Here is a 26,751-nt window from a genome sequence, read left to right on the forward strand (position 1 = left end):
TCAAGTGAAGAGATCGCAGCTGCTTTTGCTCTAATATTCTTATGAAATTCTTCACAGAAGTAGGCTTAACAGTACAAGCTGCAATGCTTCTGTAGTAGCACAGGAAAGCTGGAAAACCTTGCAAATATCTTCACACTGAAAAAAGTATCTTTACTTCCCTTCCAAAATCTTCATTATTGATAGATGATGACACTTAGGATTTTTCCCTTTCTTCTGTTTTGTAATGAACAACATTTTAAATTCATTAATTTCCAGCTCTGGAAGGATGCATTTAGCAGCCATGGGGTTTTGGTGTGACTCCTAAGAATTTCAAAGAATAAAATCCTTAATGAGTTCTCCTGTGCTTTTGCATGCACAAAAGATGCTGTCAGTGAGAATAACCTTTATTTTAGTTTGAGGGCTCCAGCAGACAACTGAGTTAAGTAACCAACCTTGCATCAGCTGATCTCCCAGAGATGTCAATAATCATTTACGTGAACTTCTCACCTGCTCTAATTGCAAGGTGAGACAACTCAGCATGAACTCTGGTAGGAAAGTTTTAAGCTAAAGCATTTGCTCCACAACTGAATGACAGTAGTTCAGTTTTGTATCTGAGCCACAAAAAACAATAAGCTGGAAAAGATAAGCATATTGTTTACAGGATGGTGTCTGGCCCCACTGCAAGGAGACCTTGAACTGGAATGTAAGTACAAGCAATCTGTGAATCAGTCTTGCATTTTATACCAGTCAGGTCCTCTGTGTGGACATATTTAATTGATTTACAACTGAGTAATAGCAAAGAAATTTATGTAAATCAGTTCTAAAGCAATTTAAGTGTGCACAGTGTAGCTCATTCTCTTAATTAAAATCCTATTAATTAATGCAGGTTTTGTGTTTATATGCAACATATTGCAGAGTTCTTCAGATAGTACACCTTGAGCTCTAACAGCAAAAATGGCCATGGCATTGAATCCCCCAGCAATATGCAGGAGTACAAAAGCCATGCCCAGAAAAAAAGAACCTGGCAATTAGGTCCACCATGGACTTCAGATAATTTCCCATGTGCTTGTCCAATGTACCTCACATAATTTGAGCATCCTTGCTTTCTGAGTTTGTTTGGATTCTGAGCCAGGCTTGTAGAGATGTGCTGAAGGAGGGCAGCAGGAATTCAGGGGCTCTTCCTCAACGTAACTGAGATCCTCCTGCATGTACCCACTTGATCTCCCTTTTGGCTTGCAGGAAAGAGACCCAAAATCACAGCAGGCCTGATTAAAATGCACAGTCCCTTGGTCGTTATTTTAGTGCTATGACAAAATCCTTGTTCTAAAAACTGGGAATGAAGAACAGCTCTTGCTGCTGCAGCAGGAGGGACCGAAGCAGATCAGCAGCCACTGCTGGAGGAGCAGCCTCTTCCCACAGGGCTCCCAGCTGCCTCTGCTCCCACGGGTGCTGCTGGGTCCCCGACACAGGACAATGCCCCTGAATTGTCCCTACACCATGAGGAGCCAGAACCCAGGCCTGCAGCCCAGCCAAAAGCATAAGGATGCTTCAGAGGGGGCATTGGTGCCTCTGTCCCAGTGCTGCCAGTGGCTGCTGGGACGCTGCCCCCAGCACTGCGGGCAGCCACCCGTGCTGCAAGGCTGTGCTGCAGCTATTTGCTACCAGCATTTTTAATTGGACTTTTCCCAGATGGAAAGACACATGTACACACAGAGAGATGATATATATAATGCTGAATAACCACCTCACAGGTCATTGATTGACTTCACCTTTCACAGACACATGTAGAACTTAACAGCTTTTACAGTAACAACAGGAGCCAAAAAGAAATGCTACATTCTATGATGCTCTAACTGCAGTCATATGGCTGCCATCATCAGTACTTGCTACACATGCTCTTCTGGGAATGACCCTCCACCTAAAATAAAGGTATTGCCTCCGGCTCCTAGCGACACCGATGGCAGCTTCATTGGCCTGGGACTGCAAGCAGCTCAGTCATTTATATGACATTTATCCATCCAGAGCTCTTTTTCTACAGCAAGGTGTATTTTTTCTAAGTGAAGACAGTAAGGCAGGAGATCTTGGTTGGAATCAAGAATTTGTTTACTGTAAGCACGAAAGGGAAACAAGGTCGAGATAGCTGATCTTCTATAGCCACGTCCAGTGAAGTCACTCTCATGCCAGCCAGCCCTGGGGGATGGAGGGAGGCAGGGGGGTGCCCGTACCCGAGCAGAAGTACAGGCACAGTTGTGATGCTCCCAGGTAACTGAAGTGTCACCCGGGGAGAGTGTGCCTGGCACACACAGAGGAGTGACAGGTACATGGGGATTAAAATAGTCTTGTCACAAGAGCTCAGCACCAGACTGGGAGCTCTGACCTCATGCTTGTGCTCTGCCAGGAGCACCTAGTATGAAGATGAGCCTTTGGGTAGCTCAGCTGCAGGTGGAGAGAGCAGGGCTGGGAGCACTTCTCCACTGCATGAGAAGAAATTGGGACAGCTCACTGAAGACTGGAAGGATGTCACATAGCAAGAGTAATTCAGACACAAAAAACATTTTGCTGGAAGGCCCAATACATAGAGCACTTGAAAATGTTGCCCTGTATAGCTAGGGACGCACCTCTGCATCCCAGTGGAGAGCCAGACAAAGCCTGATAAGAGTAGCAGTTCATTACAAGCTTTCCTTACTTAGTTAAGTATTACTTTCCAAAATACTTGATGAAACTGGAGCCATCATTTTCCTTGAAAAACCAGATTACTGCTGTCATTCTACTGGAGTGCCACTCTGCCTCTGTGAAAGGTGAAAGGGAGTTCCTAGGAGATACTTAGTCACAGCTTTAACAGATCTTGCTTTTTCAGTTGAGTTTGATGGCTCGCAGAAAGTTACTCCTCCCTTAATGAGCCCCTGGGGATCCAGTTGTGTATTTTTTCAAGATCTGTGATTCACATATGTATCTATCTGGCATCCTCCCAAATGTTTTCAAAGATAAAATGTGAGATGAACATCTGGTTCACACTATTACAATATTTATTAAACACTTATTTCTTCTTCAGAAAAGCACCATCTGCCACAACTCCAGCCCTTGTTTTGTAACATGGATTTTTCTTCAGAAGTACACAATGAAATAAATCTTCACCAGTTACCGTCCCCAGAATTTCCTGAGATGAAAAAGCACAGTGACAGTAGTAGGCTCCATGAATTGATTTGCTTCAAAAATCCTATGTTATTATCTAACTCAGTAAGAAACCATATTATCAAGGATACTAGCTCCACTTCACATTATGAAGAGCTCGTTTACGCACCTTGATAAATCCATTGCTGAAGGATTTGATGCTTTTTCAGCAGCTTAGAGCACTGCATCTTCAAGCCTTGATAGTCAAGGTGTGGATTTTGCAAAATCTCCCTTGTGTCTCACAATATTTTTGGAAAAGAGAGACAGCTTGTTCTGGATATGTAGAAAGTTAATTTTCATGCTAGTTGAATCCCTGTCTTTATGACACGTAGAAAGCTAATTTCATGCCAGTTCAGTCCCTGTCTTTATGTTCCCTGTTCTTAAGACCAGTAGTACCCAAAAGCCAGGAGAGAAAACCCCTCTGAGCCATCATCTGCTTGCCTCCTTCAAAGGCAACAGGATTCCCCATGTTTCCCATGGTCCTGAGACACATTTCTGAGTCACTCATTTCTTTTGCATGACATTTGTAGACTCATCTCACTGTGCTGGGGAGCTTGAGTGTCTGAAAGGATTATAATCTCCTGGGCTTTTAGGCCCTTCTTCTTGCCTATTACTAAAGCAAATCTAAATAAATGCTGTTAAGAGGCTAAATTCAATTTCCTGTCTCTTGGTGTTGCAGTACCACATCAATAGGAAGCTGTATACACATCACTCTGTGCCCAAGGAGCACCATACAACTGATGGGCTTCATAAAGTGCCAGGTCCTTAATGTCATGGTGCTGGGTAGCAACAGTGCATGACTCCAGCCCCTCCAGTCAGTCCTGCCTGGAGAAGGCAAGGTGGAATGAGCACATTTAGCTTAATTTCAAACTCCCCCAGGTACTGACAGCTGAAGATCTTTGCACAGAATGAGCTGCTTCTGGGATAAATGTTTGGTTTAAGCTACAGTAAAGCAGGGAGACCAAGGTGGAATCGGTTCCTCCACCTATAGCTGGCTGAGGATCTGACTTGACACGCAATAGCCAGGCAAGCCCCTGCAGAGAGAGTCCTTCTCCACTACAGGCTACTACAAGTCCTTTCTGTCTAAAGAGACTCCCAAACCCTGAATTTATACCTGCTGAACAGTTGGTGACAACGGCAGGAGAGACGATGGGTGAACTCCATGAACACCACACGATGATGCTTTCCTCACATGGATGTCTCTCTGAGAGTAGCTCCCTGCACCCCCAGCTCTCTGTGATGGCAGCATGCAGCTACACTTGTGTCCATAAATTCTCGCTGTATTTCTGCCTCCATAATTTATGCTTTTAATTAACCTGGGCGCTTTTAATGCCCAGGTATTGCATGGTCCATGGTGCAGCACAACATGAAAACAGCCATGGAGACTGGGCCTCCTGCCAGCCTGCTCCTCTGGGTGCCCTCCCACCCTGTGTACCTCTCTCGAGACTTTGCTGGAGTTTGTGGTCACAGCAGCAACAAAAAGGAATAAAGAAAAGTAACGCCATCATGATACGACTCCATGGTGAAACTGTTAAAGGATATTCTACATACTACAAAAATCACATATTTCTAGTCTGGACCTGCTTTTTTTAGAGCATTAGAAAGATGTACTGAGTGGTGACAATACAAGAGATAACGAGTATGCCTTTTTAATGACAATCTGAAATTGATCCCAAATGTGCTGCTGATGAGTGCTTAAACACACCTCCCCTTGAGCAGTACAAATGATGTAGGGATTTTTATCCGAATTAAGACCTAGTGGGTGAAGGTTCACACCTGTATCAGCTTCACAATAAGTTTCCCAAAGGTGAGGGATAAACAGGTAGAATCTGAGATTAGAAAGAGTAAGCAAGCATTATCTGGAGCCAGAAATGCCTGCTCACACCATGGCGGCCATGGAGAAGGTACAAGTGATGGCATGCTGACTTCAGGGAAACCAGAGATTTTCCTGCAGAGGTTCCCAAAATCTGTACCCCTGTGGGGAGGGAAAGGCTCAGACTCCTCGCGAAATGAACACCAGCAAAGAGGACTCAGAAGTGACCCAGACAGCCCATGGCCACAGCTATCCCAGGGAAGAATTACCTTTTCTTAGTGATTTCTGGATGTCAGGGGAATTTCAGTTCAGGTAGTCCTCACTTGCCCTCTAATACCAAAACCAGACCCTGAGTGTCTTCAAGAGAGCAGCTGAAACCACCGCACCTCTGCTGCTGGACTTTGCCCTGCCCTTGGTGCAGAGCAATCCCAGAAGTTCCGTTACTTCTCCCAGAGAGAAATGAGGCTGAAACCACAGTGGGCACAGTGCAGAGGTAAATTCTCCAGCTGTGCCTGTTGCATAAAAATCCTTCTGCTGCTCCTCTAACAATACATTCTTGCCGAACAGCCAGCAGCCTCGGTATAACTGCTACTAAAACTGAAACATGGGCAAGCGGGAAAATTTGCTTCAAGATCACAGGAAACCCTGTGCTTGAGGGTGGTGCTTGCAGAGCAGCCCAGGGCTGGCAGGCTGCTGCTGTAAACATAGCCCAGCTGGGTCCTTTGGAGGAAGAGAGGTCAGAGGTGGAGGTCACCTCTGTGTTGCCCTCCAGGTCAGAGATCAATCCCATGGCATTCCTTAAAAAAAAAGAAGAGTGAATGTGTAACCTCAGCAATGTCACCAAAATTCCTTCTGACCGTTAAACAAGCTGAAACAGGCATCCAGAGCTACCGGAGCTGCTGTGCCAGAGAATTATCTACGCAGCATGGTTGTATGGTCACTAGCAGCTGATGAATTTCCACCGCGGTTTTGCATACCTCAAATGCGAAAAAGGCGATACAAAGCCAAATTCCTCAGGACTTATTTCACAGCAATTTTAATTGTAAACAGCTCCTGCATGCAAGTACCGTATGGTACAGAGGGTGAACAGGACTCCGGGCACAGGACATGCAGGCACACACACGAGAGTTTGAATGAGAAGCGCTTGTGCAGAACCGATACCTATTGCCATGCGCATGCACAGGCTGATGAAACCCAAAGCGACAAACTCTAAACGTGTGCACTGAGTCGGTTGTGTGAGCTGCTTCCACGCACGGAGCCAGGAGATTATGGGAACTTGCTGCACTGGATAATTCCAGTGGGGTACGAGGAGTTTCATTCCGCTGCCTGAGGGTGGTTTGATTACTCTGTACAGCGTGTTGCAATCCTCAATCAGAACGTTTCACTACGTTCAGTACGCCGCATGGGAACATCTGGCAATTTACAGCAGGACGTCTTGTAGCATTTAATGCCTGAGTATCTCTTTCCTACAACCTATTTTCATTTCACTGAATAGAGACCAAATTTCCTGAATTTTTAAATAGTCTTGCTAACATAATCAAATTACCGTGATTACTCGGCAACAATTTCAAAAAGTCCTAAAAGCACTGTTCCAACTTTGCAGTGAATTCCTATTACATGTAGAAGATCTTGTAAACACTCTGAATAAAATGCTTTTAATTCAATCAGAAGAGTAAACAGTGGTTGTTTTTAGCTATTCAATGTATTTGAGCCACAAGCATTTTTCCAAGTGAGTGACTATGGGGGTTTGTAATGCAATGCAAAGCAAACACAGAGAATATAAAAATCACACTTGTTCAAACAGGATTAAAGAGTTTATTCTAGCAGAGTTTCCAAGGATTTCAAAGAGAAAATAGCAAAATTTTTTTTGGTGGTTGTTAGGGAGGTGGAAAATATGTGATGCCTGGTCAGTGATTGTACTTAGTAGGATCCCAGCGGTACCGTGCAGCCCGCACTCCCGCTGGGTAGCAGGGCAGGGATGCCATTCATTTTTCAGTCTCTCAGTCCTCTGCAGCTCGCTCCAGTTCTGCCTTTGCTCAGCAATCGCTTTCACTGCATTTTGTTAACATGGACTGGAAGCCAGCAAAGAACTAAAGCCTGTTTCTGGCACGCATACAGCAGCAGATGAAAAATATAACCACTCCATGCTTCTTCATGTATGCTTTTTGCAGGCTGTTTGTAAGACATGATGATAAGAAAGGGAGCAGTTTCCTTGCCCTGGGGTGTTGGTTAGTCATGTGGAAGGCACAGTGCCTCAACCCTTGCTTGGGCGATAGCTCTCGCTCACATGCCTGCATCACTGAACCTCTCCCTGCATCCCTTCTTCCTTGCCATCCCTCCCTGTGCATCCTGCAGAGGTCTCTGGTACCTTTTGCCAGCATTTCTCATCATTGCCCAGTGCTGGAAACATCCAAAAGCATGGGGCGAGCATTGTCCCGCCTCTGTTTTCATCTGTGTTGAAGCACATGGTGGCTGGCCATCCTCCCTCCCACAGCCCTGCTCCTCAAGGCAGGGGCACATCAGAGCTTCGTAGGAGATGACTGGAATAGCCTTGCCCAATTCAAAATACTAGGTGACCCAGAGAGGTCACTGCAGACTGCCCAGAAGTATTTCCTTGATACCACACTTTGATTTTTCCACGATAATGAAGTAGTTATTGCTGGGGGCTGTGAATACTTTGTCCTGGGTGGTGGTTAGCAGGTCAGTTTGTGAGCTCCCCCCCCCCATTTTTTCAAATGTATTTGTTATTTGTAAGCAGTCACTGAATTGCTGGGACAGGTGATTTGCAGATTACGGATTGTGTACAAACTTTTTTTGTTTGTTTGTTTCAGCCACTCACTACTCAGGATTTGTTTTCTGTGATTGGCAATTTAAGTGACATGGTGTCACTTCGGATCCCAGAGAGAATGGCTAAAGTACTTTAAAGAAAAGGGGTGAGAACAGCAGTCAGAAAAAAATGCCATTCTGCTGCGAGGACACATTTCTTCTGCAGTTCATCATCAACCTCCACAGATTTTTGTAGGCATTGACAGTGGTCCAAATGCTGTCAAAATGTCAGTAAGATAAATCCACTGTTTGTAGCAAACTGAACCCAGGGTACTAAAAAATATATTAAAAATGTAGATTTACCAACTAGCCTTGTGCGTGTGCATACACATGTGCACATTTGTGTAGGGATGCGTGTGGACACACAAACTGAGAAAGAAAATATTAACCTTGTGCTAGTACCATATGCACAGTTTCTGGCCTTTTACTGTGAAAATATATCATCTTGCAACCCTTCTGCAAAGTTTGAAGAAATGTTTAGTGTCACCCACTATGGTACAGAATCTCAGAATACTGCCGTGATTTAGCACTCTGTTAGAGCCCAAAATCCTTGGCAGAAAAAATCAGAGGGCTGAATTTCTATTTGTCATTGATTTCCTTAAAATTGGTGTTCAGAATCAAATGTAGACACTGCAATGGTACCTAATTATATCTGCTTTAATTCAGGATGTTGGGGTGCTCTAGACAGCCTGGATAATAACAGTGAAAATTTACATTGCCATTTAAAGTTATTGCCATCAACAGAAGCCCTGATAGAACATAAAGCCAGCTATCCACATGGATATTTCCGAAAAAGGGTGATAGTGATCTCAGACATTTCAGGGCAGGGCAGCACACTGTGCCCCCCTCCCTGCTCCATGACTTCCCACGCAGGGCTGGGCAGCTCCAGTGCCCAGCAGGATTTCGAGGCTGTGGAAAAGCAAAGCTTGGCAGCGAGTTTCCCAACAAGTCCTCCCCACACCAGTGCATTGCAGAGCTATCAAAAAGTGAGGGTTTGGGTGTGTTTTCTTTTGAGGGTTCCTTTTCACCTCCTTGATGATCTAATGATCACACTCATTTGACCAAAATAGGAAGGACGTGTTTTAAAAAAGGGAAAGTGAACGCCTCCACTGGAAAATTTAGATTCTGAAGAGTTATTAAATATATTTGTCACATGGGCAGGAGGATTTCCCCATACAGCTTGCAAGATGATATTGCAGAAAGACTACATATAAAGGTAATACTAAGCAATAGTAATATTTTTAGCAACATTTTAAGCAATCGAGCAGCTGGAAGTAAGGAGAGAGAATCACTCCCACATGATTCACACTGTAGGATTTGCTTTGTAGGTCAGAGTTTGGGATGCTCTCTGCTACCAGCAGTTATTTCTGCAACAGGCTCCAGTGTGACACTGCAAATCATTTGGCACCAGCGTGCCGTGCTTTCTCAGCAGCGTATATTGTTGTCACAACTTCTAGAAACCCAGCTGCAATGGTAAAGCTTTCACAATAGGATCTTCAGACAGGAGACTGTATCTCAACCTAGAAAATATCCTTGTCCATAAATCTAATGGTGAGGAACTCCTTAACGACAGCTATTTCTCAGCTGGCTGTGTGGCATCCCTGTGGCGCAGGGGGACATCAGGAAGGCTATGGCCCGAAACAACGAGGGTGAAGTGAGTTAAACAGTATCAGTTCTCCTGCTGGAAGTCCTCCTGCAGTTTTTCAATCTTTCTTGCTTGGCTATTTTTATTTAAGTAAGAACAATCTAAATTAACAAACAAATTACTGAGCATTTTGGAAACAGGTTTCAAAATGTTATAATCAGCTGATATAGTTGCCTACTTACAAAATATTGAAGCAATGAGATCCTCGCTGTGTTTGTTGAGAAATGGAGGGCTAGGATATTTATGGAATTTATTTTTGTCTGACCAGAACCTTAAGTATTCAATGCCAGTTGCTCACAGCACTTCTCCACAGACTCTGTCTTTGCCATGCAGGGCTGTGAGCCAGAGCTGCCAATGGGGCCATGAGCCAAATCCCGCTTTTCTCAAGTTAGACCCATCCCCTGGCCACATCCAGGTCCTGTCTCTGCTCCTCCCCATGTGTCCTCCTTGCCAAGCCTCCAGCCAGAAACCCTCATGTAGCAGCGAAGGTCTTGGCATGACTTTGGGTGCCGTGGTGGAGAGCACCAGGTGGTGGGCAGGGAGAAAACCTCTTTGGTGGCCATGTGCTTCGCCCATGAAGCAGGACAAAGCCTGAACATGCTCCCCAACATGGCAGAGCAGCTACCATACAGTAGATTGACGTGCTGACAGGTAAGGAGGACAGGAGGAAAAGAGTCTGCTGGCTTCCAGCGGGTGCTCTGGCTGCTCATGCACAAGGTCCAGCCTGCTACCGTGACAGGGTGAATTACCACCTCAGGTCCTTTTTTAATGTGTAAATATTACACCCCTTTCATTCAGGCAGTGCTCATGTATTTTGGTGGTTGGGGGTTTTTTGGATGAAAGCCTTGGTAGGGTATGGATTGTCCCATGTCAAAAGCACATAGAATAAATGAAAACTTCCTCTTCCACAGCTGGATGCTACAAGGTATGTGGTGCCCACGGTTGGGGCCTCCAGCCAAGCCCACACAATAGATCAGTTGTGGACACTAGTTAGGCACAGCGTGAAAGCTTCTAATTCCTGCCTTTTATCATTTTATCTTATCACCTTGACATCATTGAGGCATTTTATTGGCAAGCTTTGGAAGCTGGTAAATAACACTGTGTAGGAAAGTGGTATGAGTTAAGCACCGATAATGCTGGTGGGCTGCAATTTCAAATACTTCTGTAGACAGTAGATAGAGGTAGGAGACGGGCTCTGGGATGTTTGCTTTTTTTTTTGTTGTTTGTTTGGTTTAAACTGCTGCAGGTTGTATAGTTCATTTGCAATTAAAATACCAAAGACCAAGCAGCCCCAGGAATACAGTCATTTTCGATTGCAGCAGTGAAAGACAAGAATGTTGAAATTTCAGTGAATGTTATTCACAGCCTCTTACTTATCAAAAGAACCACGCTATTTAAAGGTAACTAATGGATAAAATATGAATAAAGATTAAACTACAAAGGCTAAAAAGGATTATTTAGAGTACTTCCATTATGCAGAGTCCTGACATTAATATTTAGACACTCATGAACACTTACATAACTGCAGCTTATTTTTAATGTTCTTCTATCTTGCTTTGTTAACAGGCTGACAAAATGTAATTTAGGACTATAAGCTGTGAGCCCCACATGGAGAAGAAAAGCCTATAATTCACATCATGCTCTGGCTTTTAAGACTTACAGGACGATGGCGATTGTATGGCGGAATGCAGCTTGCAGGGCAATATCCATTTACATGCCATTTGAGACCCTCAGGCTACGTGAAGCACTGCAAAGTGCATCATGAAAAAAAAAAAAAAGGAAGAAAAGAAGCCAGTTTAGTTACAATTGAACTAACATGATGGCAAATTAATTTATAAGGTAAAGGGAAGGAAGGGAGACCCAGTTCCGTTGGTGGACTCAGTCACGTGTCTGTCTTTACTTTGCACCATTGATTCATCACTCCAGATTTTCTGTCCTTCCCTTGGTATAAAACCGCTGGAAGGGGGCAAAGCATCAGATTGACGTTTCCCAGACAAACAGAAAGTCAAGGGGAGCCAACGTGAAAAAAAAACGAAACCCTGGCTTTGTGTATACTAGGAAATCAAGGTTATTAGTTAACATTTGTTTTCTCCTCATCCAGCCTGAAGTTAATAATTATTACGCCTGTTTTGAGAAAGGCAGGGCTAGGGCTTGACCCGTGTTAAGCACAGATCTCACCAGTAATTAGCCAGGACTGCACCTGACGTGCTCCCTGGGAACTTGGTGTGGGTGACAAGCTGCGGAGGTGCAGCTGCAACACCTGGGTGGCTGACCTGCCTCTAGTTTGCGTTGCTGCAGCTATTTTCCACTTGGAGGCATCCATTAGCAGTTCCCTGAGGGAGACCCGCAACACCCCATGCGTGCTTGGGCTCTGAGGTGTGAAGACAAGGTGCTGCTCCAGCTGCCTGCCCTCAGGTGCAAGGAGCCAGGCACACGGGGCTGAGGACATCGAGGCCAGGCGGCTGCGGCAAAGAGGAGGCCCCAGCCATGCTGGGGTGAAGGCTCACACTGTTGCTGGTTCTGGGGCACTGCCGGAGGGTGGCTGGAAGGATGTGCCACCTGCCTCCCCGTTAGTCCCCTTGGGAGCCAGTGGCCCCTGACAAGTTGAGCGGGCAACCCATCTCTTTGCTTGCAACAGTTTGTCCTGTTTGTCTCCGATTTCATGGCCACGTGCTTTGGCCTTGAATTTATATGCACAAAAATACATGTTTATATTCCCAGTCTAGCAGAGGTTGGCTTTATTCAGAGATTATAAGCAAGAGAGAGTGAATACAGAAGCAAGATGAAGACAGAAGAGATGACTGCACTTCGTGCATAGTCAACATACCTGCCATCAGAGTCAGAGCCTATTGCTGCACCATGTTTCCAACCTCCTTCTCAACTAAACTGCCAGTGGAGACTCACGGTGGCATGTAGGTCTGGCTCTTGGATCTCTGGCTCTGGTCTCTGGGAGGGGGGACCTCAGACATTGCTTCTCTTATTGTCCTCCTGGAGCTCCTCAGGGAACAGAGCAAGGTTCTGGTTCAGTACTAGCCCCTCCTTAGCCAAGCCTAGAGCCTGTGCTGCTGGGACAGCCCCTGCTGTACAGACTACCACCAGTGGCCAGCACCTTCTACTCCTCATCCTGTTTCACAGGTGTTCTCAGGTGGGCAGTTTGCTTTAAGCTGGCTTTGCAATAACTGCTTTTAGTCAACATAGTCACCCACTGTGGCTGATTCCAAGGAGGTCACAAGCATGATTACAATCCCCTTGTGTGATCTCCCAGGCCTGCCTGTCACCTAGTGCCTTCCAGCCAGGCATAGGTGTCCTGAACCTTGATGAGACCTGGCTACATCCTTCCTCTGCTGGAGCCTTTCTTAGGAAAACAGCTCTCCAAGAGGTGTTTTGTGGTCCCACAGCTTTTCCAAATCAGTGAGAGGTTATAGCCCATCTCCATAGCTAAAAGAGGTCTGCTAATAGTGGTGGCATGCTAAAGATAGAAGGTAGTGGCCTCACTGTACAGCTGAATTGAGGGGGGATTTGGGAAAATCCTGGTGAATTAGTCTGGGAGAGGGATGGGCACCCATGCTGTCTGCTTGGGCTGCTGGAGAATACCCTTCCCCTGAAGATACACTTGATATTTTTCTAGAATTACATCACTTGGGTCATCTTAAACCTTGCCTAAAGGTCATTCAGGCAGGCAGCCCAAGGGTTTCCTCTTCAGAGACGGTGTGAGCTGCCAGGCTGCCTCCCTCAGCTCTTGCTGCCAGCAGTTAACACAGGCATCTCCTGAAGGACTGACGCTCCCCCTGATCACCACTGCTGCAGAAAAGCCTACAGGCTGACAGCTCTTTGGTGGTGTAATGCAATAGTGTGCTGGCGTAACTACATGGGTCCCAGCACATCACGTTAGTGTATGAAAATGGCTGTGAGGAAAAGCCACTTCAGCTCGGACAATTATAATTTCTTCAGTCCTTGCTATAAAGATAAAACCTACCTCTTCCAGCTCTTTCTGATCTTCACCTTTGCTGAGAGGGCCTGTGTCTTGAAGACATTTGTAGTAGGGAACTGGAAGCCCCAGGTTTAACCTCTGACAGGCAAAGGAAATAATTCAATGCAGAATTAACTTTACAGAGGACAGGTGTTGTCCCAGTCCTGCAGCCAGAGCAGGCACCCTCATGGCTCTGTCTGAGAAGAGGCACCAGGCAGAAAAGTTTGGGGATTGCACGTGGAAGTGGCACCAAATGGTATATGCTGGGAGAAGTCACATTGCCCCACACAGAGCTGTAGGAAACTGGAGGGACACACAAGTTCTCCACAAAGGGCATTGTGCAGAGCATGACATGAGCCTGGAGGGTGGCTGTCGTGTGTCCCTTCAGAGGGCTGCTGGCTTGAAGCAAGAGAGGATGAACAAACCACCAGCTAGAAAGAAGACAAACATCTCCTGCACTGAAGATGGAGAAAGTGCCTGGGGTGCTTGCTCAGACTGTATGAGATGTCAGCTTGGGGGCAAAGTGTCAACTTCTCCAGATCCCGAGAAGGGGAGAAAATGCTGCCGAGACAGCTGCTCTGCCTAAGAAGGCTTCAGAGACAGCCGTGACCGCTGAGTCCTCGTGCCTGGGAAAATGATGCGATGCGATGTTACAGAAGCAAGCTAATGAACTCCCTCCCTGGTGACACTGGGGAAACCTCGCAGGTCCCAGCCATGACCAAGGACTGCGGATGGCAGCAGCGTTGCCACGAGACTGGGTCAGCTGCTGCTGCCCTTGGACCAGCAGCCTGACACAGCAGAAATGCCGATGTGGGGAGGAAGTCAAGAAACACCTGAACCTGCACAGGCACCTGGGGCAAATATGGCAAATTGTAGGGGTTTTCATATATGCTAGAACTTCTGTTGTGCTAAGAGCAACGCTAGCGGCCTTTTGGTTATGCTGGGAAGGGCAAGGAAGAGGTTGGTGACAGCCCTACAACAGTCACGCCAGAGTCACTGCTGTCTTGTGCAGTGGCTCGTGTTAGCCCTTGTTAAGTAGCTACAACTCGGACTCAGCAGCAGCAGATCTCTGCCGATTCTGTTGCTAAAAGAGGTTTCTAAGCAACACCTCTACAACCTGCCTGTATTTTTATATATGTAAATACATAAATGTATCACTCCAGCTCAGGACAAACTATTCAAAAGTCACAGGCAGAGCGGCTGTTAGCCCGAACGCTTCAACAGGGTTGGAAAAGGGATGTGACAAGTGATGCTGGGGGTCCAGCATCTACTCATTTTGCATGGGCTCTTAGGAAGCCAGTTGTCGGTGCTGTTTGTGACGACAGGCTTGCTCATTAAAAGCTTGGTGCTGCTGCTAATGAGTAAAACCAAAATTTCTTTTCAATCTACTGATGTCCCAAGAAACAACAGAGGTTGGCTGATGTAGGGAGGTCATACTTGTAATATGGCAATAACCTGTCCTCGCCTGAAAATTCAACTGAGGAATAGTCTAAGCAACATCATACAAAATTAATACACATTTCTGTTACTGAACTTTTCTGTTGCTTGGGTAGTATTAAACGGGAGAATTGTTTAGGCTTTATAACAAAATCATTATGAAGAACATCAAAAAACTTGGTGCTACTCTTTTCTTGTGGTTCTCAGGGGCTCTTGAAATCCATAGTAAATAATACTATTTATTAATAATATTTAACATTTACCACATGGTAAATAATAGCAATGAGTTAGGCATGCTGTTCAATAATGTTCTGCTGCTGCTTGGAATTCTCGTAGCATAGCATGCTCTCGGAGCTTTGAAATAACATCATCTTAAATAAGTGCCTGCTAGTGCCGTGGATGGAGGTTTTGCTGCGGAGGCTTATCCCAAAGCCAGTGGATGCCGATGGAAAGAACCCCATACGCTGGCTAATGGACTTTGGAACTGCCAAAACATGGCTGGAGCAGACACCTTGGGTCAGAGCAAAGACTAATTCTGCCCTGGTAGCTGGTACTGGACAGTGTCATTCCCTTAATTTCACTTTTTGTATCTGCATTCTCGGTGCAAGGTAGTCCATTAAATACTAAATGACAAATCAATGGCTTGTAAATGCTGTGTGCCACAGACAGACTTCTGCTCATTTCCTGTGTGAAAGTGTTTATTTATTTCCTACAAAACCTGTAGACTGGAAATTCAGGCTTTTACATTGAACATAATTCTTCCAACGCAGCAGGATAGCCATCATATTCCATGCAAAACCATCTGTAGCAATAAAAATACAACATAAAACCCAGAGCTCACAATGAAAAAGTCCTCCTTTTTCCATTTTTTAAACCTTCTTCTTCACAATAGTGATACTCTTTCACTTCCCTCTTGCTTACTGGTACTTTGAGCCCATATGGGTCTGCCACACAGGTTTAATTTTCTTCTTAGAGCACATGGAAAAAACATTTGCTACTGGAGGTATGTTGTTAGTAACCTGCCAAAGGACTTTTCCGCGGTACGACGGTTGCTGCTTTCTTTTGTCAATCTGAATTTATAACCTCTTTCCTGATGATGGAATGGGCACCGAAGGATGGAATTATTTCAGGGTGCTGCTAAGCAGGATGTTTCAAGGATATTTGATTTTAGGTGTTTCTTCCCTTGATGACTCCTCTGCTCCCAGACCACAGGACAGTATGAGGAGCAAGGAAGCCCCACACGACTCTTGCCCTCACTGTGGGCTGCAGAGCAGCCCAAATGACAGCTCAAAGGTGAGTCCACACTGTCCACAGGCAGCCCAAATGCCTGAAACCTCCGTCCTCCTAAAGTCCCGAACCCAGCAGGGGCATCCTCACAGCACAGGCTTGAGGCTTCACTGAGTGTCGATGGGAAGTGAGTCTTCTTTGGGGAATAAAATCTTGGGTTTGGGTCCATGAACATCCTCTGAGTCCAGTTCTTTAGGCTTCTGGTAAGCAATTTTTCCTTGGATTTCATCAGAGATTTGTCTTGATGCTCTCTGGGTCATTTCCTTGGCTTTACCCACAGGCGTCAGGACTGTGGCTACAGGCAAATTTCTTATCTGATGTCCTTGCAAATGAATTACAAAATCATTTCAAATACAGTTGAGAAAGGTTTTCCAGGCTCCTGTGAATAGCCACCTTTCAATGCTAGATGATTCTGGCTCCAGATCTTTTGCTTGAAAATAACTCGAAAATAAACATCATAAATCCCATAAAATCGGTTAACTTAAGGAAGATTGAATGTATGTATAGTTGCTGTTCACAATAAATGATCAGTCCAACAAAGGAAATTTTAACATTAGCTCTGGTTTAATTTCCAAAATAGAAAAATAGGTCAATGAAGAGAATGGAATGGCTTTTCTAATACTGAAATTACAGGAATGGATTCCTCCCTCCTTTGCACAGACATGGAGTCTCCCCAGGGGAGAGCAGTATCAATGAGAGCAGAGCCTGACTTACAGATTCGGGTGCAACCAAACCCAGGACTGCTGCAGTCAGTAGGACATCGCCGTCCACTTCATGATGTGTAGGCTCTGACTTTTAGGTGCACATTTTCCTTTAAAGTAATTGCACACCAGTTAATTGTTCGTGTGTGTATGCGGACCAGATGCACAGATTTGTGGACCCCAGAGAATTTCAGTGCTTTCAAAGGATGTGATGTAAAATTATGTACACTAAATTTATTTCTTCCCATGCAACTGTGTACAATCAGTTCTAATAGGAACTAGACACTTCCTGCACGTCTGTTTTTTAATGGAATCTGCTAAGTTTTATAAGGGCCATATTTAGCTGTACATCCTCTCAACTGTTAACTCTATTATCCTTTTAAGGAAGTCATTAACTGTTCACTAAACACTCTTCCTATAGTGGTTTTACAATGCATGCACACAGAAATGTGGTTCTCTGCGGGCTAAATAGCTCTTCATAGTAAAAGAAGCCGTGTGTATGTATGTGACTGGAATAAATGAGAAGAACCTTTGAAATGTATGGCACGATTAGCAAATAATTTCTTCTTGTTTGCCCTCCGACAGCTCCTAATGCACACTTCATATATTTAAACGATTTCCTTTTCTCTACAACTGATCCTGGGAATACTGCTCATGCTGCCCAGAAATTATATTTTCAGTCACATCTTTGTTTCAGCTTGAAGGAGAGAAATAATTTTCACATCCTGGCTGTTCAGCATTAGCAGCTGAAGCCTTTGTCTTCCTCGCATCATTGTGGATCAGCTCCTACATTTCATCTCACATTGTTCTGTTTTGCTTTCTGTGTACAAAGTGGAACTATCAACTTTCAGCCTAAAAGGTCTATTTTAAGATGAAGGGGAAATAAAATGAGGAAGATCGTAAGTGAAGTCTCCATGAAGAAGTTCACTGCACTTCCTCATTATGAAAACAAACTGGAGGCTGCCCCTGGCAAATATGAGGTTTGTTTTAATGTAACTGTACAGCAAAGACCTTAATCCTTGAACCTGCCACAGTCCTGCTCTGTGAAGCCTGCACATAGTTTACATGGGAGTTATAAATCAGAAAGAGAGAGCACCAAAATAAACGGGCTGTACTTCCTATGGGATAATGGTATTGTACTCTGCCAAGCGGCAGGTTACTTTATTGCTGTACCTCTCATGAACTCGAATAATCAAATGTAAAAAAATTAGAAAATGCATTCCTTTCTTCACTCACCTGCACCCACTTTCTCTGCAAAAGCAAAAGCAAAAACCTGATGGTTTGTGGTTCCTTCTCTCCCAAACCAAAACTTGTGGAAGTATGTGAGCATGTGCCTAAACAATTTCAGGCATTCCCACGTCAGGAAAACTTCCCTTTCTGACTCTGTGGGACTCTGCAGCCCCTGGAGGTGGGTCGGCTGCAATGGGAAGTGTGCGCAGGCTCGTGTAATCCACCTACTCTGCCATCCGCTCCTGCAGGCTTCTCCTTCCATGGCAGTGGTAGATTGAAGGCAAAAAGGAATGGCAGAAAAATAATTATTCTACCTTGTATTTTTGAGATTTGTGATGTTTGGGCTCTTTTCTCCTTTCTGATTCTGTCACAGGGAAGGCAAGAACGGATGGGGTCACAACGCCAGTGCAGAAGCAAAATGCCGAGGTAGGGACACACAAATACGATCCCCTACCTCAGCTGGCTGGCAACGTGTACTTGAAGAGAAAGAAACAATGAGATGGCTGGTGAGGATGAAACCTTGACAATGTGTGCGCTTGGGACAGGCTAGTAAAGTGCCTTGGGAAGGTACGCACGTGTGTCTACATACAGCACAGGAAAAGACGAGAAAGATAAGCAATCATGTCAGCTAGGAACAGCCCAGCAGGACCACGTTTCCCAGCCAGCTCCCCAGCCCAGGCACACGGGTACTTACAGCCAGCACCAGGGTTTCTCGGCTCATGCCGGCACACCGGTGGCACTGGCTTGTGATGGCCCCGCCGCACTGTGCCCAGCGGAGGGGCTGCAGGAGTGGGAAGAAGGTGGTAGGTCTTATTTTCAAGTCTGGCAAAAGGATACCTTGTATGCTCTCAGGCCCTGCGAGGCCAAGGGGCCACACCACATCCTTCTTCCCCAAACTGCAAGTCCCAGGAGTCTGATAACTGGGAAAATCCAGACTAAAACACGGAGAAACTTCTTGGAGAGTTTTCCCTTCATCTGCATTTTTAGGAGGCATGACGTAGCTCTCAAGGTTGTTAGCCTAACATTTGGCATCAGTTTCAAAAATATTTATTTTCAACAACCACATATCAGGATCTTATGTTTTCTTCCTCCCTTCTGAAAGAAAAAAAAATATTGTTTGATATGATTCTAGGAAGAGCACTTTAACAGAGTGAGAGTGCATCAAAAGCTATATGTGTCCGCTCTCCATAAAACTCTGCCATGCTCAGGAGTTTGTAGGACTTGGTCCTTTATGAATTAAAGCAAGAGAAATCCACTGAACTCAACATGCCCCAAAACCAAGATTCCTTGAGGAATAATGTAAGAACAATGAAAAGAAAATATTTCAGTTTTTACAGAAAGTCATGGAGAAAACAACTTCTCCAAAAAGTCCCCCACCTGCTTTTCTAGAAATAGTCAGAGCTTAATTTTTCAAAAATTCTCCTACATTTCATCCCTCAATGGATCAAGGAAAACATCAGGATGGCAATGTGTGCAGCAGACATGATGTGAGCCACACAGAAGGGCTGTCATCTGCACATTAGGCTTTCAGGGGGACCCCAGAGGTCTCATTCACAGCTTGGACCCCACCAAACAAGGCCATGTATAAAATCCCTGAAACGTACACAACCAATTTACTTTTAAGAGGAGAAGTACACAACAAGGTATCATTATTATACAATAGGAAATGGATGTGGAGGGTACAGTTTTGATTAAGGAGCAGTTTACCTCTGTTAATTGCAGGAATAATTGACTGCACAGGGAGCCAGGCAATGGAGAAAACGGACTTTTCGATGAAGACCTTCAGTCTAAAAGCCAAAGTCTGGTGTTTGGGGTAAAGGCAGATTCCTGTGTTGCGGGGCTGGTGAAGGAAGTGCTGCACGCTGGTTCTTGGCAGATGTGGAGAATCAGACTGCCTCGCTGGGTCTCCTTGACCAAAGGCTTCTGACAAACCCCCCCAGGGCACTGGGGAAACGGCAGGCTTGGTTGCAAGAGAGGAAACAAACCAGAACTTTTTGCAGCGGAGGAAAGTCACCAAGAGACTTCTGCAGTTTGCGCTGGGATCTGCTGTTCAATAGACTTATAAATGACATAGACAAAGAGGTGGGCAGCAAGGTGAGAACATTTTCTGATGATAGCAAGCATTCAGGATAGCAAGGCGTCCTGCATTCCCCAGGGCACAGTTATAAAGTTTAACCTGATGCATAAAACACATGAGAGAAGCTCCTGAACATCTATCTCATAGAGGCAATGCTGGTAGCTCTAGATTGCCAATGGCATGCATATGTATAACTACACTGTAAAAAGATTTATTTCCATCTATCTTTTGATTAAGTTTGTGTCTGTAAGCTGCAAAACCCAAACACTTCCTGGGGACTCAGAAGAGCTGTGCCGGATGGAATGACGTTCTTAGGCTTTGAATCAGATTTTGCAGCTAGTGAGAAAGTATGATTAAGAAAGACTAAAACATCTGGAAAACAGCTGATGATGATGTCCCCCCAAGGGACATCATCAAAATATCCTGAAAGAATATTTTTGTTGCAGAAGCAAGGCCAGCATTGCACACAGAGAAGTAATTTTTCTTGGGAAAATAAAGAATTGTCCTTGCCCAAAAGACAGTTTTTTCCCCTCTCCCTATTGAAATTAAAAATAAACAACAAAAAAAAAAAATGGAAACAGTAATTCCTCCTTTTTCAGACGATGAAAATAAATGCTTACTAACATCTCCATATTTAGACAGGCCAGCATACTTGGGGGATACAGTCATTTATTTGGTATCAAGGGCTCCTTTGTTTGCAAAAGCAAAAATAGCATTTGAACAACCCTCGTGGACACTTCCGCCTTCAAGCATAATGTGGCTGTAATATAAAATCGCAAGTGATTCAAACCTCCTTTGAAATCAATGGCAAGATCCAGCTTTTTAAGAAGTTGCTGGAGAGGCCGCCTCCAGTGGGGGCTGCGGGGTGTTTGGGAGAACCTCAGCCAAGTCCCATTGGACTCACCCCCAGAGCTGCACTTCTGGGCTGTGCAGCGGCTCAGGTGGTGGCCAGCAGACTTCTGGCAGGACAGCCCTCATCAGCCTTGCTTCTTAATTGGGCAGAGAGAGAGCTGCACATCGAAGCTCCTCTCCACGGAGGAAGAGTGACCTGCCACTGTCATCTTTAAGGTTGATTTTCTGAACTCATGTTCTCCCTGGCAGAGCCAGAGGCTTGCTCTCATTTGGTGGCACGGGGCTTGGCTCTGCCGTCCATGGCCATGTGCTGCGTGGGACGGTGCGGAGCTGGACGCATCAGTCTCCATCACAGCTCAGCCCGGGACGATGAGCAAAAGTGGTGGATACTTGAAGGTGACCCTGGGGCAGCCTCTCAGCCGGCCCCCTGCCATCCTTGCAAAGCAGTGCCCTTCCCCACCCGCTCCATGCCTTGGCTTTTCCCTGCAGGGTGTAGACATCCCCTCCAGGACACTCAGTCAATCCACTTTTTGCATCATTTAGCCACCCACGTTATGATCAAATACCGTGATGTATCAGGAGAGAAGCAATACTCCAAGAGCAAAGTTTGCTCAAGTTTTCCTTAAAGACCTGCTCTGCAAAAGTGAAGATTTGATAGTGATGACTGGTAGTAAATCCCTCAAAACAGGAACAGCACTGAGCAGTTTGAGAATTAAGAGAATGAAACCCCTGTATTTAAAAAGGGAGCAGAAAGGAAATAAACCTAGGTAATCCTCAGACTATTTCTCTAACCCACATATAAAGTCCAGTTTTGGAAGGCTCTGCACAATTTAAAATACATTTTGTGGGGAAAAGTATTTACAAGCATGGAGGTAACTGGAAAATGAGAAAGAAAAAGAAATATGCAACGGAAAAGTATGAATGGTGAATTAAGAGAGTAGACTGACAGCTGATTTTTTTTTTTAATATCTTCATAAATGGTCTTGACACAAAACTCAGAAGTGGCTTAAAAAGTCTGGTTGTGACCTAGAGCTCCAGAACATTGCAGGGCTGGAATGGAATACTGGATGGGGAGAATGAGGTGACTTTTCTGAAGGCACAGGTGACGGATGGGACTTAAAGAAGTGGAATGAAAAGTGGGAATTCATGACTTCACGGATAGCAAATGGGGATTCCTACAATAAACCAGGAATTAAAAGGAATAGAGGAAGGGAAGGATGTAGGTCCCTCCGTTACTGTCAGGATATAAATCCCCAATGCAATATGACAGACGGTGCAGTAAGTAATGAGACATTTTCAGTAGAAATGGGACTTGTTGCTACTATTTTTCAGGCAGAGGTATGTGTTCAATTCTGGCTACCAGCAGTTGGAAAGGATGAACTAAGGCTGGAAAAAGTGCAAGGAGCAGCAGGCCACGTCTAACTTGTCCAGACCAGGAGGACTCCAGTTCCTGGGCTTCAGTGCATGTGCCAGGTGCATCCTGATCCACAGCAAGGCAGGAGCTTGGTCGGGGGGGATGCAGCATAGCCTGATGGCTCCCTGACCTGGGTAATGAAAGGAATGACACCTCAAGAGTTTCCTGAAGAACATTCCCACCCCTCCAGCTTTCTGGCTGCCCTTGTCTCCTCTTACTAGACAGGACCACACGGGGCTGGCTCCTCCAGCCTACCAAATCAAGGCCTGGGCAACTGCCATCTGTAAGTCCCTTCCTGGCCTTCCAAGGATTTAGAGGCTGTGGATCAGCTTCCCAGTCAGGGCAGAGGGGACAGAAGAAGCTGACGAGTTTTAAAATAGAGCCTGAGCTTGAGTAAAGTGCTTTAATGAGCTGTTGCACCACTCCTCAGTGACCTGGGAGCCCCAGGTTCCTGGGAAGCTATAGGTTCTATACTTTTCCAACTGTACAGTACCAGCTGTACACTCAGAGGACCCATGGCAGCATCAAACAGCTGACTCCGGAGTGTTGTGCAGACCTACAGAAATGCTGGCCAGTGCTGGTTTTAGTCACGAGCCTGCAAAGATGGCATTCAGTCAATCATTGCCTGCACTACGGCAGCAAAATGTTCCTTCTTCTTCTTGAATGTGATTATTGCCTAGTACTGTTCTATTGCTAGGGTACTTTTCTCCACTTCTTTTACATTTCCAAGGACGAAACCAAAGAATCAAGTGGCTTTAAACCAACATTTTTTCAGCATGATATTTTTCCAATATGTCTTATGGGCAGCAGCTGCTATTACCAGCCTCTTCTGCCTGCCTCCCCGAGATTAATTTTTCCCCTCATGACAGCATTAAATTAATACAGTCCTGCCTTTACCTGTTTCCAAGGTGAGTCAAGTTATTTCGGTGGGATCTCAGAAGCAAGCATGCGAGGCTGCAGCAATTCCTGGCACAAATTCAGCTCCACAGTGTAAAGTTAGCCTCCACAATAAGGGAAGGAAAGGGAACTGAGAAAATGGCGAGGAAATGGGAGAGTTGCAGTCCAAATTTTTGGGTAGTCAGAGCCATCTGAGATGCCACAGTGTGGAGGCTGAGCGAGATATCTATTAGTAAGGCTGCATGACTCAACACTTTGGTCCCTCTTCATGTCCCTGTGCAGCCGTGCTGAAGCCAGGGACGGTCCACGTGGTGAACTCCTCCAGCTACTTGGAGTTTCAGGATTTTTGCCTGAGTTTCAATTACTAGAATGTAATGGGAATTGTGATCTCAAGGAGACTGGACTTGGTAGCTTTCCTATTTAATTAATAAGCCCGTTTATTTAGACTTGGCAATTTCCTGTGGTCTACAGCATGTTTCCAGAGAGGAAACTCAAGTGCTGCTGTACAACTGCTGTCTATAAGTACCACGACAGAAAGACAATATACAAGCTGCTTTCATTTATTTCGCAATTCGGAAGTAATCACCCTCCTTTGTATCATGTGCCTTTTACTCAAAGCTCTCTGTGTACTTCCCCTAACACAAAGTCACTTTCTGTTGCTAAAATTAATGCTTCCTAGATACTGATCTCATACCAGAAGAGCTGGTAACACCACTGACTCAGCACCAGCTGCATGCATTCCCCAGCCAACACCTTGCCAGAAGGAGTCAAACCTGCCCAGGGGTGCAAACTGGCCCGGCACAGGGTCCATTCCCCAGCACCCCACACATGGCTCCTAATGACCTGCTTCGCCTCCAGCTCCTTAGTGCTGTGCTCGCACTGTCTTATTCCATGTAGAGAGAGGTAGAGGTACCCCAAAAAAGAATTGACTCAGCCTGTCCAGACAACCTGGCTGTAGGACTGATGGTCTCTCCATTTCCAACCATGAGTTAAATTCCCATCTGTTACTACAGTGACATTTATTAAAAACAATAACAAACTCTCAAAACTGTGTAGATCCTGTTGCTGTCCAAAAACAATCCACTTATGAAGAAGAACATCATCACTCGACACTCCAAAAATAAATAGAAAAGGAAAACTAAGTGGGGTACATTACAACGGGTTGCCAGCTCTAGGCAGCTCTCGCTATGCCATAAGACCCCCTCAGAATTCATCCCTACCACACGGATTAAACCCATTGTCAGTAATCTAGCTCAAGATGGTCCACAGGGCTGAGTTAAAACAGAGGAAAGAAAATCACAGCAATAAAGGAAAATTAATCCTAGACAATATGCATAACAGCAAACAGTAAGAAACCTGGCTCCTCTTTTCAACACCATTAACAGTGATTAAAATTCTATGCAATCATTACAGGTGTATGTACAGGATGCATCAGATAGTTGTAATCCCAGTTCTTGCAGAAGGTTCCAGCTGTTATTGCAGGGACTGGTGACAGTAACCCAAAATGCTGTGCTGCCTTCCTGCCCTGCTGGCCCCACGTGAGCCTGCACCCTCCAAAGTGCCGGGTGGTTTGGCGTGGGTAACTCTGGGAAGGGATCTGGAAAGCACGTTCACAAAGATGTTATTTAAGGGACAGAAATTCTAACCAGCAAATTTGTGGTCAGATTTTATCGTAACATGTGTATTTATTGTTTACCCAGAAAATTGACTAATTAACAGTTCTTCTTGTAGCCACAGCAACTGAAAGTAATTGTACTGCCCAGGGTACGCACAGTGAGTCTGAAGCCAAACTACAGTTTGCATTTCTAGCCAAGGCTCTTTGCTGAGTCCTTTGCCAATGGGGGTTTTGGAGTGAAACAATCTCCCCATCCTTCCTTTGGAAAGCCTATCTTATAAGCCCTCAAAATCCCCTGTCCTCTCCTCTTTTCCCTCTTGTTCCCACCCTGTCTCTGCACATGCTCCCACCAAAGCTGGTCGTCCCTTGCCCATGGCAGCTGGTGCTGATGGGGAGCGATGGGAGCGATGGGAGTGAGTGGAGAAGTCCTGGGCTGGTGGGGAAAATATTGCCCAGGTCCAAGCACCCGTCTTATCCATGCTGTTACAAACAAACACGATGCGTCACCCAGGTCTGTTAGCAGTGGGGTAGGAATGGTTTGGCCACCTAGAAACTTCAGCAGGCTGGTGCCCAGCCCAGCAGGTCCCCCCTCCGTGGCACCCATCCCAGCAGCCACAGACAGCATGTGCTCGCCCAGGGTGGCTGGCATGGCTCAGAGCTGGGAATAAGCAAGCACACCGATCGCTTGAAAATTGGAGAAATGTTGACAGATGGATGGACTTTAATTTGTGCAGACAAACTCTTATGCCACTGCATTGAGAGTGATTGCGTATCGTTCCCACTTTTCCAGTTAGTCTGAGGTCATTTCATTGGAAAGCACTTGTTTTCTCAAGTGTGTTTTTTGGGAGTTTTCTTTGAAGCATTGGTCGGGGAGTGACATTTAACCAGCTTTTTAGGGTTTCCCAAAGGGAGCTCCACAGGCGGAGAGTCCAAAGGCTGTCAAGCAGTGCTACACGGATGCTGTTTTATACACATGTGGTGATAGCAATGCTATCCCACCACACGCAACCGAGCAGGCTGTCTTTCATCTGCCTTTTCAAGCCATCACGGCATTTTACTCCTGCTTTCAGCCAAGGAGAAGAATGGAATAATTTCTCCCAGGAGCAGCCAGTTGGCCTGGAAGTTGGGCTATGGATCTAAACCTAAGCTTCATTTGGTGCGGAAGTCAAACCAAAAGGAAAGTGGCTAGAAGAAACTTGTCCTGATGCTATCATTACTGTCTTCTTTTCCTCCCAGGCTAAGGATGTGTATTTAAGTTAACTATATTTCTAACAGGCTTTTTGATTTAACAGGGTTGGCAGGGGAGGGAAAAGCTGTCATAAAATTTTTCCCCATCCTTGTTTTTTTTTTAAAAAAATCAAACAAACTCAGGAGGAAACTTACAAACTAAAAATTATCTCCAGCAACACTTGGGAGACCCATATAGTCCCAGCCTCACACTGATTTCTGGGACAGTTACACACACATGAAAACAGGGTGTAAAATGCTGTAGATAATCTGATTCTAGAAAACTACATCTAATGTATGACATGAAAAGTATGTTTGTATTAGGAATGTTACATATATGTGTGTGTGTGTGTATTTAGATATACATATAAGATTTTCAGGCTAGTACTAACAACAAGAACTTTAAAAGGTGGCTCACTGTGTCCATTTTATGCAACAGAAAAACTGACCAGTGATTGCTACCAGCTTCTTCACGCTTAGGTCTGAAATCACCTCCTCTCTGTTTGCAAATGCCTTGGGAGGCATTACTTGAGAAGAGAAAGCATGAAGCAAAACCTGACGTGTAAGACGTTAGCACGTATTGGCTCCAGAAGAGAAACTACAATGACAA

The 26,751-nt window shown here is 45.2% G+C and overlaps 1 long non-coding RNA gene across 1 annotated transcript; it reads right to left on the reverse strand.

The window, feature by feature from the left end:
* Positions 1–2,031: 2,031 nt before the first annotated feature.
* LOC130146157 (uncharacterized) lies at positions 2,032–6,269 on the reverse strand. Its single transcript, XR_008820776.1, has 3 exons — positions 5,941–6,269; positions 5,233–5,760; positions 2,032–3,136 (listed from the first exon to the last, which is right to left on the reverse strand). It is a non-coding gene; the product is annotated as an uncharacterized LOC130146157 (long non-coding RNA).
* Between the last annotated feature and the right edge of the window lie 20,482 nt (positions 6,270–26,751).

The sequence above is a fragment of the Falco biarmicus genome, chromosome 3 (assembly GCF_023638135.1).
Source record: "Falco biarmicus isolate bFalBia1 chromosome 3, bFalBia1.pri, whole genome shotgun sequence".
NCBI classification, from domain to species: domain Eukaryota; kingdom Metazoa; phylum Chordata; class Aves; order Falconiformes; family Falconidae; genus Falco; species Falco biarmicus.